Genomic DNA, 13,346 nt, shown 5'->3' on the forward strand with positions numbered 1-13,346 from the left:
AGTGAAAAACCTCATATGTCTCTTGCGTCCATTATATCTGTTATTGTCATTAAAGAGGGGACATTGTCTGTCTGGTATCCGAAGGTCAGCTTCCTATGATACTAGTTGGTGTCGTAGTCCAGATTTTCGCTCATTTTAGTTTGTGGTATGATCTTTCATCTTTGGAAGAAGTGGTTGCTTTTCATCTGATGGAATCAGGTCTTTTATCTTTGTTCTTTCTGTAGCTGCTTTTTGATATGGGACATTTCTGGCTCCCAAGCAGTCGTAGATACCATGAACATGTAAAGCTTATATACAAGGGGGTGGGGAGGGGGCTAGGGGGCAGAAAGTTTTTTAGGGGTCAAAATAGGAGTCTTTTCCAGGCATCAAAATCAATCCTTCACCTGGGGAGATAAAGATCAAACCACAAAATCAGTACTTAGCAGGGATATCTGATTGCTCAGTTTAATCTGCCGTTCCTATCACACACACCACACATACACACACCCCACACACACCCCCCACACACACACCCCACACACACACACCCCACCCACACACCCCCCACACACACCCCCCACACACACCCCACACACACACCCCACACACACACCCCACACACACACCCCACACACACACCCCACACACACCCCACACACACACCACACACACACACCACACACACCACACACCACACACACACTTTCTATTTTAAACCTTGAATTCTGTTACAAACTTTTTACAGTAACACTAATATTGCAAGATTTCTTGAAATGGTAGAAATACAATCCCAATTTGCCTAACCATACATGATTTTAACTGTCGTTCTTTGAATTTTTTTACAGCGATTTCTGTTCCCACTCAGTCTCACTAATTTATGACATAACATGAAAAACCTTGGCATTGATCTGGGTGTATAGCCAATTGCCTGGGCGTATCAACAATTGACCATTGTAAAATTGTACAGAAAGTACAAGATATTATTTTCAAGTATTACCCTCTACTCTAAGAGACAAATACAGTAATGGTAAACTGTAAATTTAAACAAAATAAAAAGGATTCTTCACTTCTCTAGATTTTTTTTCTTATCCTTCTTAAACCCTTAAATGCTACAGTGATATGATATTTCACTTCACAATAAGGAAAGCTTGCGTGAAAGAATAATCACAGTAAATTGTGAGTTCTTTAAAACAGACAGAGGAAAAAAAAAGAAAAGTGGGACCCCCTTCTTGCAATCGTAGAACACACGTTAGAAGACCAATCTGTAATTGTACACTTTCTGATATTCAGTCAAATAATCAAATGGGATCCTAAAAAAATATATACCTCCTTGTCACTGATAACAAAATCTTTACTAATGTTTGCTGTTTTCCCACTCTTGGGAAATGAAAAATTATTAACAAAGCAGCAAAAACTATAATTTCATAAGAGTTTTTTTTTTTCATTCTTAGACTTGTAACGACTCTTAATACTTTCTAATGCAATAAAAAGTAAATGCCATGCATTCTTTTGCATTTTAGCCAAATTTATTTTTGAATTGTGGGTTAACTTGCAAATCATGTCGCATGGATACACTTTATAAAGGGAGGGAAAATTGGGTTCATATTTCATGCTGTTCATAGGCAAAACAGCAGAGCTGTGATTCAATATAATCATTCTGTAATTCATTAACCCGTCATTTCTCACCTTCTTGATTTGTTAGGGACAAAATAATTTTTATTTTATTTTGTAGTTCCTCACATTTTGTCCAGTCTTTGAATGCCTTATAATGCTCACTCAATTTTTCATTTTATATAATTTACTTCTTCCTTTTGTTAATTTAACAGAATGGTGCACCTTCTTTTTGGTTTCTGGATCTATGGATTGCATAGTACTGGGAATTTGAGAGCAGGTATTTTTGGCTTGGCGACATGGAAGTGCTAGGGCGAGCAGTATTGTGGATTGGTGCTTGTTCCCTATCCTGCATCTTTTGTCTGCAATGTCTTTTCATATGACCCAGGCTTGTTGCAATAGTAACAGGTAAAAGGTTTAAAAAATGAAAAATGTTTGTTGTGTTTTGGGGGGGTCTTCCTTTATACCCTTTTGGTGGACCATACTGTTCTGGAAATTTGAGAACGGATGTGTATTTGGTCTCCGAGAAACTGATTATCTTGATCTTTAGTTCATCTAATTTCTCGCTCATAGATTAACACCATCTTGGCCAAGAGCTGAAATTATTTTTTATCTTTATGGTTATCAAATGTCTTTTTGTCAATTTCTTTGAAAACATTTATAACGTGTCTATAAGGATCTCCAGATATCCATGCACCCAGAATCTGTGGGTGGAACCAGAGGAGCCCTACATGTCTTTCCCCCTCTCCTCGCCCCCTCCCCCCCCCTCTTAACTTTTATTCTAGCGTCATGACAACGTGATGTCACATTACTCCGCCGCACTGCCATGGCGACGCGTCACCAGGAGCGTCTGAATCAAGGGAAATCAGGTTTACAGAGGCCCCGCAGCTCCCCCGGCATTAATTTAAATGCATTCGGGAAGCGTGCGGGGGCCTCTGTAAACCCCGCGCCCCCCCCCCCCCCCGCAGCGAATCTCGCGTGCCCCCTGCTTTGCGCACCGCTGCCTTACATACTCTAAAGCTTGTATTACAGAACTGTCCAGAGGTAAACAGTCAAGCTCTTGTGAATATCCCCCGTCAGGTGCCTTAAGATGGACCACTCCACAAAAGCCTTCTCAGGGAGTTTTGAACTGTGGAGGGAGTCCTCCCATTGTGTCCCTTTTAAGTTACTTCCATGGCCAGGCTTCTTCCTGCTGGAAACTGCTGTCCAAGTAGCCTCTTGTGTCAACTCCTATGTCAACTCTCGTGGCACAGTATCCAGACCGTAAAGTCTCAAAATGTCCTTGTATAATCACCAGATCCTTCTATCTCAGTTTCTTTGACCAACACATACTTGCAATAATTATGAATGATGAGAGAATTGGAACTCATCCCTACAAAAGGGGCCCCACCTCCAATCCCTCCATTGTAAGTTAGGCTGCGCTTATAGTGCCGGCGACAGCGACGCAACGTTGCATCAAAACAAATGTATTGACACCGCCGCGTGCGCTTATAGAAGGTGGGGCGTTTCAATTTGATTTTTCCAGCGACCGCAGCGTGACGTCGCCGTTCTGTCGCTGGCACTATAAGCGCGGCCTTGGGTGCGTCACAGATGCTAGCCATGGATCGCCTTGAAAATATGTTTTTTGTGTTCCTCAGATTCAATGCTGGTGTGTAAGCACTCAAAATACCATGAGGTCCTTCTAGTGTGAAAATGCAGTTCCAATATTTATTGTTGAGGCGTTTTACAATCCCAAGCTTCAGTTAGTTACAGGCAAGACCTTGTCAGGTTATAGATGGAGAGCAGTCTTTTGGGTAGAAGTTTCTCTCCTGCTCTGAGGTTTTATTCCTCAAACAAGGCTTGATGTAGCTTTTCCCAACTACAAATTAACCTTTTCATGTTAACCTTTTCATAGCTTGTTAGTATGAAGAAACATCTGTTCTAACAAAGCATATATTCAATGCTGCAAGTCATTTATCTGCTGTCCTTATACCGTACTTATCTAAGGCTGCGAACCTGCTGCGGCCGGCGGCGCGCGCGGCCGCGGGCCACCAGCTCCTTTCCTCCAGTCTGAAGGTCCCCGCTAGCTCCTTCAGACATGGCTGACTGCGTGCTGTGACGCGTTAGCCGGCCGATGCTGCAAGCTTCTTGTGATCAGAAGCGCTGACGCGTCACGTGGTGCAGCAGTCAGCCAAAGAGGAGGGAAAGGAGTCGGCTACGGGGAGGGAGGCGGCCACCCTGTCTGTGCAGCCGTGCATAGTGCCGCCCCCCCTGGTGCCTGTTTTGCAGGCTGCCCCTGCTCCGGGAGGGGGGAGTGGAGGGGGGGAGAGCGACCGACAGGGGGGAGAGGGACCGACAGGGGGGAGAGGGACCGACAGGGGGGAGAGGGACCGACAGGTTAGGGGGGGGGGGAGAGAGACAGCACGAGAGCCTCCCGCTCAAACCACGCCCCCCCCACTCAAACCATGCCCCCCCGCTCAAACCACGCCACCAGCTCCCGCTCCCTACAGACTGCAGGGAGCGGTCAATTGCAGCGGCTGAGGGGCTGCTGTGGAGCTGAGGAGGGGCTGCAGCGCTGTGCTGTGGGGCTGTGTGATGGTCCTGCCCCCTCACTTCATGGCTGCGCCCCCCACCCGTTTTGGCCCCGCCCCCCGCTCCGGCTCCTGGCTCCCTCCAGACCGCATATCGCGGTCTGTGCCTGTCAGGGCGCTGCCTGTCTGCAGTGCGGGCGCGCTGACTGAGGGAGCGGAGCCTTAGCCTAAGGCTAAGGCCCCGCTCCCAGAGTGAGCGCACCCGCACTGCTGACAGGCGGTGCGCTGAGATACACAGACCGCGATATGCGGTCTGTAGGGAGCGGGAGCCGGAGCGGGAGGTGGGCGGGTGGTGGGCGGTTTGACAGGGAGGGGGGGCGTGGCTTGAGCGGAGGGACCCGCTACTCCCCCCACCCCCCCCCTCCCTCCACGGACTCGGGCTGGAGCTGGAGCTTCGGTAAGTATTAAACACACACACACGCAGGCACTCATACATACATACATACACACACACACACACACAGGCAGGCACTCACGCACTCATACACACACGCGCGCACACACAGGCAGGCACTCACGCACTCATACACACACACACACACACACACAGACACAGACAGACAGAGGCAGGCACTCACGCACTCGGGCACACACATACACACACAGACAGGCACGCACACACACAGACACACACACAGAGAAAGGCACTCACCTGCTTTCACTCCACACTCCTCCCTGCTCCCCGAAGCCTCTCCTCCTCCCGCAGCCTCCCCTCCCCATTGGCTCACAGCCACACACGTCACGCGTCAAAGCTAGAAAACACCATTCTCTGGTGTCTCCAGCGGCTGACGCGCGACAGCGTGTAGTCAGCTGTGCCGCCAGTGGGGACCGGGACCGGCTCGCGAGGATTCCCCTGCTGGTGGGGAACTCGCTACATTGCCGCCCGCGCCAACGAGCGCAGCGGGACCGAGGCCTTACACTGTTGTACTCACAACGTTTGTTTCTTTTACACTATGTGAAACTCTGTCTCAGCAGTTTCACAGAACATACAAAATTAACCCCTTAAATGAAAACTTCAGTGAAGCTGAATTTTGAACCCCCAAAATCTATCTACACAATGGAAGCATTGTTTGCCAAGCGATAATGGGGAAAGACAGTGTTGCAGACCTATCTGAGACATGCAAATGTACCTACAAGTGGTATTTTTATTTGATACATTTCCCAAAAAATTTGCATTAACCATTTCAGTGCCAGAGGATTGGTACCGCCAGACCTTTGACATTTGCAATCATGTAATTGATCTAGCTGCGATCACGTGACCCTAACACCCCAACTCCTTGCTAATAAAAAGAAGTGGAGGGGCTGCACTTTGTTGGAGTGGACAGCCCAATCATCCCTTAGGAACCAACATTTTTGCAATGAGTCCTAAACAGAGTTCATAAGTTATTTTAGTATTTTGTATATTTTGTTGTTTGTGTAGTTTAAAATGCCCCACAAAGCGGCATTGCTGATGGGCCAGTCAATACTTACCGCATAATGGTAATGACATGATGTCACGGCCAAATCTTGAAATGCTTCTATATCCCACTTGCACGGCATGTAAGGTGGCATTCGTGCCCCTGCTCTTCTGACCTAGACACATCAAGGAGTGTAGGGCAAAAGGGGTCATGGGCATTGAGGCATGTAGCATAGGGTGGGTAGCTAAGGGAGAAGCTTAGCAGGGCCGGCCTTACTTTTTGCAGGGCCCAAGGCAGCATACCGGCAATGGGGCCCTTCCTCCTGCAGCATCATGATGTCATGGCAACGCGTCACTTTGCCATGACAATATGGTGCTGCAGAAGGAAGGCTACTCGCATTGGGTAAGCCACCCCCCCCCCCACCCCTGCTGCACGTGCACGTGCACATGCACCTCCCCCAGCTACACATACCCCATCCCCAGCAATACGCGTCCACCCCCACACTTCCTCCCCTTCCATGTCCATACCTTGGGGTTGCAGCGGTGCGGTCCTGCACCGGTTCGGGGGCTCCCCAGCTCCCTCCTTCAGCTATCCCCAACAGAGCTCCAGGATGCTGACACCGACAGGAGGCGTGAGTGCAGGGCCCAAGGCAACCACCTTGCCCTAAGGCCGGCTCTGCAGCATGGGTATACCTTAGGACAGGGGTGTGCACATTTTTGGTCCTGCGCCCCCCAGCCTGCTCTCCCCCCACTGATTGCACCCCCCTTACCTTGTCTCAAGCGTCAAATGACGCAGTGGTGTCATGTGACGCTGTGTTGACATGGCGATGAGTCGCCCGAAGCCGTCTTGAGTCTCAAGGGAAGGCCGTGATTATACTAAAAAAACGCGCACGGCATCACCCGGAGCAATGCTGTGCAGCGCCAAAACAAAGTGTATACATCCCCGCAAAGTGCTTATACCTACGGCGACTGTCACGCTGCTTCCTACTGCAATGTGCGAGACAGTTGAAGAGTTTTCCAAATTTGTTTTTAGGTTACGACGACCGCGTGTCACGGGACACAGCCGTCCAATCAAAGACAGAGTTTCCCTTACAGCCCTGTTTTCCCTTACAGTCGCGCGCAGAAGAATGTGCTTGTGCACGTCTCTCTGCGACGTCGCAAATGTGTGCGCGCGCATTACAGTTCCTCTATAATTGCAGCCTAAGGGAACTTACACAGGCCTCGCGCGGTCGCCTGGCATTTAATTTAAATGCTTGTGGGAAGAGCACGGGGCCTCTATGTCGCTCCCCCTTCAAAAAAATCTCGTGCCCCCCAGTTTGCGCACACCTGCCTTAGGTCATCCCACACATAAAAGAGAGAGAGGAGATATTCCAGTGGCTAATTCATCGGTAGTTGAAATGAATGACATTGCTCATTCTTGATTGTTCACAGATTATGGTGGTGTCAGAAAAGCAATGTGACTCCTGATTGTAGTTTAAACAAATTATATACTGGTAATCCAAAAAGAAAGTGATTGTGATGAGGTGCTGTTCACTTCAATTGGTGGTCTATTTCTCTTCTCCCTCCCCCCCCCCCACCCTCTACAATAAGGTATTTGAACATTAAAGTGAAATATAAATTAAAATGGTTGAGCAGGATCGATCTATATTGTCTTTTCAGCACCTATATAATGCCAACTTTGTGATGTAATTTACAACACTGCAACGCTCAAGATTTGCAAAATCTCTGGTTTCTGCTTCTGGATCAAAAGCAGCCTTTTCCTTTTCATTCTGCTGCCGAGTTAAAAAGCTGTCTAGAGGCTGGGGAGGTATGAACAGATTTCAAGCGTACTCCAACAAACAGAATCTCTAGGGATTTACAATGAATCTCAATGCATTTCAGTCTCCCAATGTTTTAAATGACAACACAGATCAGTACATTTCCTACTGTATGTCACGCATGTTTTGCATTTGCAGGCTCCATTCTAAGAAAGTTATAGCCTGCATTTAAATGTACATGCAGATTAATTTCAATTATCAAATTTGTAACGTGTGTGTGTGTGTGTGTGTGTGTGTGTGTGTGTGTGTGTGTGTGTGTGTGTGTGTATACTTTGAAATATTACACAGCTGCATTGATTTTATTTCTCCTGCTTGTAGTTCTCTGTTGCTATGCTTTTAGAGTTATTACTATGGCTGTATGCCTATTTTAATGGTTAAATGTTTTGGTTTTAAAATTCACCATGCATTGTTAATCTAAACTATTTAGTGACTGCATCAGATTCTTTGTAGATTTGGATAACTTTTGATGGACCAACAAGACGATTATCAGGGATATTATTGTAGGTACAGAGCTTTTGAAACCTTTCTGGTGTGGACTGAAGTTTTGAAACCTTGTAAGCATACACATAAAGAAGAAACCTATGCACTTTACTTTACTTTAATGACGTACCCACTTGTCGGTCCATTAAAGAGGCAATCTTTTTTTTTTTTTTTTCCAAAATTTTTTATTAGGCAGTTAAACAATTACATGCTAGGTACGGTATAAACAATATGTCAGCCTAATGTACATTTTTTTCTTTTTCTTGAGAGAAAAGAGAAAAGAAAAGGCTCAACGCCTCCCTGATCTCATGAAGTCCATCAGGGAGGCGCGAGTATGGAAACAGAGAGGGAGTAGAGAAGGGGGGGCAGGGTGTGGGGGGGGGGGGGGGGGGGGGGAGGGTGGAGAGGGTACAAAGGGTATAGCGGGGGGTGGTCATGATCCCCAGAACCTTGGTGATTTTGGTTTGGGCTTTAATGTGGATTGGGCTTCTAGTTTGTTAGGGGGCGTTTCGTCTTATATGCGCCAAATAGGTGTACCATGGGTCCCAAATTGCTGTAAATGAGGTAGAAGACCTCTTAAGGAAAGCAGACAATCTCTCCATGTCCATTACTTCTTGCACCCTTCTTATTATTGTTTGTTTCGAGGGGGGAGACACTTTCTTCCAGGCGGCTGCCACCGCACACCTAGCCGCCGTGAGGATGAAGGAGACTAATTTTCCTGTTGGTCGGTCCAGATAGTCTAGGGGCCTGGCCAACAGGTAGGTCAGCGGTTCAACAGGTATTTTGAGGTCTGTGACCTCCTCTATTAATTTTTGTGTTGTTTCCCAGTATTTCTGAATTTCCGGACATGTCCACCAAATGTGGGCCATGTCCCCCTTTTGACCGCAGCCTCTCCAACATAGATCGGATGCCAGAGGGTAAATTTGATTTATTCTGACTGGAGTGAGATACCAGCGGAACAGTATTTTGTAGATGTTTTCTTTGATTGTGGTACATATGGAAGTTCCTGAGGCATTTTCCCAAATACTTTCCCAGTCCTCTCGGTCTATAACTATATCCAATTCTGCTGCCCAATGCAGCATGTAGTCATGCGTGGGGACTTCTGTAGTCCCTCCTAGCTCTGTGCAAATTTGTGTTATTAGACCTTTCTGGTGATCTGTTTCGCTGCAAAGTCGCTCGAAACCTGTGAGAGGGGGAAATTCCAATGTTGGGGATAATGTTTGGAGAAAGTGCCGAATTTGTAGGTACTTGAACACGTTCAGTCCTAGTATGTCATACTTGGTTTGTAGATTTTGGTAGCTCAGGAACTTCCCGAGGCTCAGGAGGTCGGCAATCGTTTTAATGTTTTTGGTTTGAAATTGGTCAAATTGTCTGGGCTCACAGCCAGGTGGAAATTTCGGATTTCTGTGGATTGGTATGAGTTGGGATTGTGGCGATGTGAGCTTGTACTTGAGTTTGCTTTTCGTCCAGGTCTCCCAAGTGTGTCTCATTGGGCCTAATTTGAATTTGTTATTTTGCATGTCCTCCCTGCTCAGGGACCATAGGCAAGCCGGCAGTGAAGGCGTTCCGGCATATTGCGTTTCTATATCCAGCCAGCAATATTGATTTGGGCTTGCGTTCCAGACTACCACCTGTCTCAATTGTGCGGCCAGATAGTATTTCGTAATGTCTGGAACTCCCAGTCCTCCTCTCCCCCTTGAAGCCAAGAGAACTGACCTGGGGACTCTAGGTTTTTTACCTTGCCAAATAAAATGGAAGATTGATTTTTGAATATTTTTCAATTCTGAGCCAGGGATGTGGACCGGGAGAGTCTGGAAGTAATATAATAATCTAGGGAGTATATTCATTTTGACCGAGATCATTCTCCCGATCCATGATATTTGATATCCTCCCCATTTTTCCAAATCTTGTTTGATTTTATGGAACAAGGTCGGATAGTTATGTTTATATAGTGATTGGTAGGTCCTCGATATCTTAACTCCCAAGTATTTGATACAAGAGGAACTCCAACGGTAATTAAAGTTTAGTTTGAGGAGTTTCACCTCTGGCTCTGGCAGACTTAAGTTCAGGGCTTCTGATTTGTCATTATTTATCTTATATCCTGAGATTTTTCCAAAGTCTCGGAGTTCTTTTTGAAGGTTGGGTAATGAGGTTTGGGGTTTGGAGAGGGTTAAGATGACATCATCTGCGAATAGAGAAATTTTATGCTGCCTATTTCCAATATCTATTCCCTGGATGTCTTTATTGAGTCGTATTGCTGAAGCCAGTGGTTCTATCGTTAGCGCAAAGAGGAGAGGAGATAGGGGGCACCCCTGTCGAGTCCCATTAGTTATCTCGAATCTTTGGTTAGTCCCCCCTGGTAGTTTTACCGTTGCTGATGGATTTTGGTATAGTCTACGGACCCCCTCTAGGTATGTGTCTTTAAAGCCAAATTTACACATAGTCTGGTCCAGAAATTGCCAGTATATTCTATCGAACGCCTTCTCTGCGTCTAAGCTTAACAGTAGTGCTTTGGTGCCTGTGAGGTGGACATGATCGATAATGTCGATTATTTTTCGGGTGTTGTCAGAGGCTTGTCTCCCCGTAACAAATCCTACCTGATCAATGTTAATTAACCTCGGTAATATTGGGTTTAATCTGTTTGCTAAAATTTTGCTATACAGCTTGAGATCACTGTTCAGGAGGGAGATTGGACGGTAGCTTCCACATTGCATCGGGTCTCTGCCTTCCTTATGTATTATTGCCAAATTGGCTAGAGACATTGTTGGAGGGATTTGGTTCCCTTCCATGAAATGGTTGAATGTTTTTAGCAGATGCGTGGATAGGGTCGGCAAGAATCTTTTATAGTAGACATTTGTGAAACCGTCAGGGCCAGGAGACTTAGTGAGCTTTAGTGATTTGACCGCCTCTTCCAGTTCCTCTTTTGAAATCTCAGCATTAAGGACTGTGTTTTCCTCCTCCGTCAGTGAGGGGAGTTGACATTTATTTAAATATGAGTTATAATTTCTGACGCTATCGGTTCGGGTCGGCCGTTTTTAGTTCTTAGGTTGTATAGTTCTGTGTAGTATTTAGTAAATTCTGCTGCTATTTTGCTTTCACTATATTGGATTTCACCAGACCTACTCTTGATCGCCGTTATCTGGGATCTTTTTTGTATCCCTCTTAATTTACTGGCTAATAGTCTGTCAGCTTTGTTCCCTTTGTCATAATATTGTTGATTGGTCCATTTGAGGGCCTTTTCAACGTCTTCCAGCTGGGTTTGTCTAAGTTTTGTTCTAGCTTCTATTAATGTTTTGTATACTTTTTTTGATGGATTTGCTTTATGAGCTTGCTCTATTACTTTTATATTATCTGTGAGTTCTTTAATTAGCGTTTGGCGGGCTTTTTTCCTGTGGGATGCGATGGAAATAAATTTCCCTCTGATAGTTGCCTTATGGGCTTCCCATAGGATTGCTGGAGAGGAGACTGTTCCCACGTTGAGGGAGAAATAGTCCTTAAGTGAGGATCTTATCTCTCTCTCAATCTCTGGGTGATTAAGTAGTGAATCATTCAGTCTCCATGCATAGGTTGTTGTTTTTTCAAAGGGGATTGACAGTGTCAGGGTGATCGGGGCATGGTCTGACCATGTGATTGAGCCAATGTCTGATTCTATGGCTGCCGCCAACACATTTTTGGTGGTCAAAAAGTGGTCTATTCGAGAGTAAGTCTGGTGAGGCGCTGAGTAAAAAGTATAGTCCCTCTGGCCCTGATGTTGGGTTCTCCAAATGTCCACTAACGAGAATTCGCTCATGATGTCCCTAAACCTTTTCCCCTTGATCTGGGAGTGGGTTGTACGGGAGGGGCCCACTGTGGTTGATCTGTCCTCGGAGGGGTTTAAGACCATGTTTAGGTCTCCTCCCACTATTATCGATGACAGGTATCCCGGGTCAACGCCCTCGAGAACAGTTTGTAGGAATTCTGTTTGGTTCTCGTTTGGGGCGTACACATTGATTAGAACGATTGCTGAGCCGCAAGGGAGCCATATACCATTAGAAATCTACCCTCTGGGTCCGCCGTTGTTTTGACATGATTAAATGGGGTGCCTTGTCTGATCAGGATAGCTACACCCCTTTTCTTGCTACTAAATGATGCAAAAAAGCACATTGGGAAGAATTTTTGAATAAATTTGGGGGGTCTTGTGATGTGAAGTGGGTCTCCTGCAAGAATATAATGTCTCCCCTGATTTTTTCATGTCCATGAAAGCTAGCCTTCTTTTTCGGTTATTCTGTAGTCCTTTAACGTTCAAGGAACGGATTTTAATTGGGGCCTTAGTGGCCATTGTTGGTTTCTAGTTGTTCGGGGTCTTGGGGTCCCTCCTTTCCCACTAGGGGAGACCTTGTTTTTATATTCTAAAGACCCTGTATGATTGAGGTCGCCTATTGGGCTGGGCCTCCTTCTAGGGGGGGTGTGCTGGGTTTGCCTTTGGGGAGGGGGAGAGGGGTGGAGAGGAGGGGGAGGGGGGTAAAGATCTGCTGGGACAGGACCAGCAGGTGGAGAAAAGATAGAAGTAGGGCCAGTTTTGGTCCTGAAATGGTTTCGCCTGGTCTTTGGACGGACCGGCGTTTGGGCTTGGGCGCCCTTCTGGGTTGTGTCTGGATCCGACGGTTGGGTCGCAACAGAGGGGGGCCAGACCCTTAGCTACTGTTGTGTGGCTCCTTTCCCATTCGTCACCTTTATTCAATTTTAGAACCCCGCCAATTATTATATTTGCTGGTAACTAGATGGGGGAGGGGGGGGAGGGGACACAGGGGGGGGGCCGGGGGAAGCATTATATGGCTGTCTAGGGGGGGGGGGGGTTGGTGGGGGGAAGGATGTAAGCACGGAAGGGAAGGGAGGGGGAGGGAGGGGGGGTGAGGGGGAGGGAGGGGAAGGGAGGGGGGGGTGAGGGGGAGGGAGGGGAAGGGAGGGGGGGGTGAGGGGGAGGGAGGGGGAGGGAGGGAAAAGGGAGGGGGGGGGGGTGGGAGGGAGGGAAAAGGGAGGGGGGGGGGTGGGAGGGAGGGAAAAGAGAGGGGGGGAGTCTATGGTGTTGGTTTTATTAAGTACCTGTTACATGAGCAGTCATATATCATATATCCAGGGTATCATCACATTTTTGTCTAGGAGAGAGGCTCCCCTAGTGGATCTCACATTTTTGGCTTAATATAACATAATTTAACTTATCCTAACATAACTCAACAACATTTCACATAACATAGCATCATCTAGTGCTAGATAACATTCTAGACCAGTTTGAAGCAGACTTTAACATTGTCCTGATGTTTTGTTTTGCCTCACGCCTTGTGTAAACAGAGTGTATTTTATATGTTAGCTCTTTTTCTAGGTTGTGTACTATGTGCTCTTTGGGTGGGGGGTTGTAGTTGTGTCTAAGTGTGTGGTGGGGGAGGTTCTCTTAGTCTGTCCTATGGGTGGCTGGGCGCTTCTTAGAGGTAGGGAGAGGGGGGGGGGGTCGAGGGG

The 13,346-nt window shown here is 46.8% G+C and overlaps 1 protein-coding gene across 12 annotated transcripts in view; it reads left to right on the top strand.

Moving 5' to 3' along the window:
• Positions 1 to 13,346, top strand: part of CRTC1 (CREB regulated transcription coactivator 1) — a 156,011-nt gene that overhangs the window by 50,665 nt on the left and 92,000 nt on the right. The gene's annotated exons all lie outside the window — the stretch shown is intronic.

The sequence above is a fragment of the Ascaphus truei genome, chromosome 8 (assembly GCF_040206685.1).
Source record: "Ascaphus truei isolate aAscTru1 chromosome 8, aAscTru1.hap1, whole genome shotgun sequence".
Classification (NCBI taxonomy): domain Eukaryota; kingdom Metazoa; phylum Chordata; class Amphibia; order Anura; family Ascaphidae; genus Ascaphus; species Ascaphus truei.